The sequence below is a fragment of the Garra rufa genome, unplaced genomic scaffold (genome assembly GCF_049309525.1).
Source record: "Garra rufa unplaced genomic scaffold, GarRuf1.0 hap1_unplaced_812, whole genome shotgun sequence".
In the NCBI taxonomy this organism is placed as follows: Eukaryota; Metazoa; Chordata; class Actinopteri; order Cypriniformes; family Cyprinidae; genus Garra; species Garra rufa.
In genome coordinates this window covers 5,326-10,756 of record NW_027395077.1, presented here as the reverse complement: position 1 = coordinate 10,756, position 5,431 = coordinate 5,326, and the positions used below count along the sequence as shown (strand labels likewise).

Genomic DNA, 5,431 nt, shown 5'->3' with positions numbered 1-5,431 from the left:
ATATATATATATATATATATATATATATATATAAATATATATATATATATATGAGAAACGTAAACTTTTAAAATAAAATAATATTAAAAATAAACAAGAATTGTCCGTTCTGTCCAAAATTAATAAGTATAGACTATTTAACAAACATATTAAAGTTTGTAAAATAATCTGTCAATATATATTTATTTCACAGTTATTATAGTTAACTGAAACTAAAACCATAGAAAAAAAAAGAAAAACATTTTCAGTTTTTTAAAATAAAATAAACACTAACTGAAATAAAATGTTTAAAAAATTAAACTTATTTTATTTCAGCTAGTGATGCACTAATACAACTAAAACTGAAATAAAAATTAAAACTATATAGAGATATTAAAAATATCTATTTAAATAAAGAAAATATTTGTAAAAAATGAAACGAACGTTCATAATACAAATAAAATAAAAATCTGAATATTAGAATGATTTCTGATGAATCATGTGACTGGAGTAATGATGCTGAAAATTCAGCTTTGAAATCACAGGAATAAATTACATTTTAAAATATATTCAAATAGAAAGCAGTTATTTGAAATGGTAAAAATATTTCATAATTTTACATTTTTTGCAGTACTTTGGGTCAAATAAAGGCAGGCTTGGAGAGCAGAAGAGTGAGACACTAAAAATCTTAATCTTTTTTTCCCTTCACTTTTCTTCACTTTTATTTCTATCTTTCTGTGCTGTGCTCTGAGTGTGACTCACGGCGTGTGTCTGTTCTGTTCTCAGTCTAGCGCTGCATCCGGATAAGATCCAGGTGGCCACAGGTCAGGTTGGGAAGGATCCGTATATCTGCGTGTGGGACTCGTATGCGCTGACCACCGTGTCCATCCTCAGAGACGTTCACACTCACGGTGTGGCCTGTCTGGCCTTCGACGCCGACGGACAGGTGAGTCACGACTCCTCAGTCTCTACAGTCACTCCCTACATGACTCTCTGGAATGCTTCATTCTGATTGGCTGCTCAAATCATTTTGAATAATGACAGTCACATAATCTGTAAATTAAAGCATATATAGAGTTTTAGCTATTTTAGCACATCAAGTTAAACTGAACTAAGTTTTTTTGTATTTTATTAAGCTGATATTGTATTTACGCTGCTTCTTATCATTATTCTTCTTAGACAAAATTTCTGAATGCTACTATGAATGCTACGAATCGTGCTAGAAACATGTTATTAACATGCTAATCATGCTAGCAACATGATAGGAACTTGCTAATCATACGAGCAACATACTAAACACGCTAGAAACATGTTAGCAACATACTAATCATGTTACCAACATGCTAGTAACATGCTATCCATGCTAAAACATGTTAGTAACATGTTAGCAACATACAAATCATGCTAACAACATGCTAACCATGCTAGTAACATGATAGTAACATGCTAATCCTGCTAACAACATGCTAATCCTGCTAGCAGCATGCTAGGACCTTGTTAACCATGTTAGCAACATCATAGTAACATGTTAAACATGTTATCAACATGCTAATCATGCCTGCAACATGCCAGTACCTTGCTAATCATGCCACCAATGTGCTAGTAGCATGTTAATTGTGCTAAAAACATGTTAGTAGCATGTTAATCATACAAAGATGTTAGTAACATGCTAATCGAGCAGCATGCTAATGCCTTGGTGATCATGTTAACAACATCCTAGTAACATGCTAATCATGTTAGAAACATGTTAATAACATGCTAATTATGCTAACGACATGTTAGAAACATGTTAGCAACATGCTAATCATGCTAACAACATGCTAGTGCCTTGTTAATCGTGCTAACAACATGTTTGTACCTTGCTAATCATGTTAACATTATCCTAGTAACATACTAAAAAAATTAGCAAAATGCTAGTCATGCTAGAAACACCTTAGCAACCACCCTGGGTACCATAGTAATTGCAAAGCAACAACCTATCAACCAGCCCACATAGCAGCACCCTAGCAACCACATAGCAGCAACTTAGCATTCACCTGGAGTACCTTAGCAACTGCATAGCAACACCTTAGCAACCCAGGTGCCATAGCAGCACCCTAGCAACCAACCCCAGGTACTCTTCTACCTGCTCTAGCAACCACCCTGGGTACCCTAGCAACTGCAAACTGCATAGCAACACCCTTGCAACCACCCTGGGTACCCTAGCAACTGCATAGCAACACCCTAGCAACTACCTAGAGGACCATAGCAGCACCCTAGCAACCACATAGCAGCAACTTCTTAGCATTCACCTGGAGTACCTTAGCAACTGCATAGCAACATCTTAGCAACCCAGGTGCCATAGCAGCACCCTAGCAACCAACCCCAGGTACTCTTCCACCTGCCCTAGCAACCACCCTGGTTACCCTAGCAACTGCATAGCAACACTCTTGCAACCACCCTGGGTACCCTAGCAACTGCATAGCAACACTCTTGCAACCACCCTGGGTACCCTAGCAACTGCATAGCAACACCCTAGCAACTACCTAGAGGACCATAGCAGCACCCTAGCAACCAACCCCAGGTACCCTTCCAACTGTCCTAGCAACCACCCTGGGTACCCTAGAAACTGCATAGCAACACCCTAGCAACCACTCTGTACCCTGGAAACCACATAGCAACACCCTAGCAACCACCCAGAGGACTATAGCAGCACCCTAGCAACCAACACCAGGTACCCTTCCAACTGCCCTAGCAACCACACTGGGTACCCTGGAAACCACATAGCAACACCCTAACAACCACTTTGAGTACCCTAGCCATATGTTTTTCTCAAACTACTTCAAATTGAAAACCTTCAAACTTCAGGCTTCTAAAACTTTTTCAGACTTAAAGTTTGTCTACAAACTTCTAGTTTTATTCCTGCTAATGTTTTAATTTTAGTGTGAGTTAACAGTAATAACCCTGAGCGATATTGTTACTAAAATCAAATTTCCTTCATCAGTGTTTGCAAATGCTCTCGTCTAACCACGTCTCTCCTGTTTTGTGTTTTGAACGCTCAGCGGTTGGCGTCTGTGGGACTCGATTCCAAAAACACGGTGTGCGTGTGGGACTGGAAAAAGGGGCGTGTCTTAGCCACCGCCACGGGACATTCTGATAGGGTAAGAACGGCACACACTGTTCCTCATTAACAACAGCTAATTACATCAAAACTGCAGAGTCCAGTGTTTCATCCCAGATTAAAGATTTCGACTCCAGAGCATGAAGCGAAAAACACAGAGCGCGCCCGTCCAGTCCACACATGGCAGGACTGTTTCCATAGCAACAGATGCTACACCTCATGATGTGAATGAATAACCGTTAAGAGCGTTATGAATAAGTTATTGTGTTGTGCTACAGTACAGAGGAGCATTTCAATGCATGAACTGACAGATAGAGTGTGTTTCTGGCGCACACACACTCACACATGCTCAGTGTCGAGGGAGTCTGAAGGCACAGTGGAGATGACAGAGCAGCTTAGTGAAGAACCACAGACACCAGAAGACTCCCTGAGGTGCCATTAAAACCCTGCAGCTCTTCCTGTCTCTCTGTGTGTCTCTCTCTGCTGTTCCAGCTCAATAGCTTCACTGCCACCACTGACGACAGAATATAAAGCAATTTTTTGAGTTTATATCTTTTGCATTTTATATTCATGCATTTGGCAGAAGCTTTTATTCAAAGTGATTTGAATTGCATTTAAGGTAGATATTTTATCGGATCATGCACTCCCTGGATATTAGACTCATTGCTACTGGCATTATCTGCTGTTTAAACAATGGGAGGCTTTATGAAATGTTTATTTGGAGATAGTGCATGCTAATAATGAAGAAATCAGACAGAGTTTTAATTCAACAATTAATAATTTAATTTAATTTTTTATTAGCAAGCTTGAGTATAATTACACATCTCTGGATCTTTAATAAAAAAAAAATCATTTGCTGATTTGCAAAAAAAATCTGAAAAAGCTTATAATAATTAAACATATTTAGATATTAAAAATTCAAATAAAATGCATATATATATATATATATATATATATATATATATATATATATATATATATATATATATATATATAAAATCAATAATAATAAAATAAAAATAATAAAAAAGTTTTACATTTTTTCCAAAAGTAATAAGTACAGATTATTTAACAGATTATTAAACCTATTTATGTTTATTTATTGCTAAAACTAAAAACCATTTTTTAAAAGAATTTTTTAATGCTTTTTAATAAAAAAAATCATTGGCTGATTTGCAAAAAAAAAAAAAACTTCTAATATTAAATGTTTCATTTCAGCTAGTGATGTACTGTTATAACTAACACACTTTAAAATTCAAATGAAAGTAGAAAATATAAAAAATATTTTAATTCAAAATTCTAATTATTTATATTTTTTATAAAGACAAAACTATAATAGTATCTCAGTTATACTAATATATAACACTGCTGATTTGCAAAAAAGGCCTAATATAAAGTTCAAAAATATCAATAAACACTTTCATCATGCGTTTTTTCCTCGTTTATTCAAATTATATATGTAAGTATTAGCTTTAATGCATTTGTTAAAATAACAAAAGCAGTAAAATGTCAAAAGTTTTGGTTTTAATGACAGAAACGTTTGTATGTAAAGCAGTGGGAAAAGTGAAAATAAAGATTAGGCATAAAATGTCTTCAAAATCATTCATGCATGTAAAAATGGGCTGAGAATTGAACAAATCATTGTACAGGGCTCAGATTCAGACAGGAATCGTGTCTTTGTGGTATTTTTCCTGCTGATTAAGTGATATTACAAGACTTCTTCACCTTAAAAATGGTTGTCAAAAGCAAAAATGTTACAAAATGCATCATATTTAATGTGAGAGTGTGATGTGTTTGAGCAAAACAGACAATGTTTTCGGAATCGGCACGTCAAAATTAGCACAAAACAAGTGTTGGATTTTATTCAGCAAATGTGAGCAGCTATTTGCATTGTGCATAATTTTAGACAGTTGTGCTTAATTCAGTGTGATCGTTTTTGGCTCTAGATGTTGTGAAAGAGTTGACGTGTTTATTCCACCTGTTTGTGCTGCCGTTTCAGATCTTTGATATTTCCTGGGACCCGTTTCTGCCGCACAGGCTGGTGAGCTGCGGAGTCAAGCACATTAAAGTGAGTCAAACCCCTGAGACGAAGTTCATTCGAACCCGCTCTCGGAAATAAATAAATGAGGCATCAGCGTAAAACATGCTGTAATATATTCCTCCTTTCCTTTGTTGTTTTCATCTTTACTGCAGATGCAATTCTTTTTCACAGACTTCAATAAATGCATTAACATAATGAACAACCGAGACAGAAGAATATCATTTAAAGGAACTTTTAGTCAAGTGTATCACTTACTGTTTAGTACATGTCAATGCACAGATGTTAATTTGGTTTTCTGATGCAAAAAAATT

At 35.7% G+C, this 5,431-nt stretch overlaps 1 long non-coding RNA gene across 1 annotated transcript; it reads left to right on the top strand.

Annotated features, from left to right (window-relative positions):
* The first annotated feature begins 792 nt into the window (after positions 1-792).
* LOC141317358 (uncharacterized) lies at positions 793-5,147 on the top strand. Its single transcript, XR_012351786.1, has 3 exons — positions 793-925; positions 3,021-3,119; positions 5,079-5,147. It is a non-coding gene; the product is annotated as an uncharacterized lncRNA (long non-coding RNA).
* The last annotated feature ends 284 nt before the right edge of the window (positions 5,148-5,431 follow it).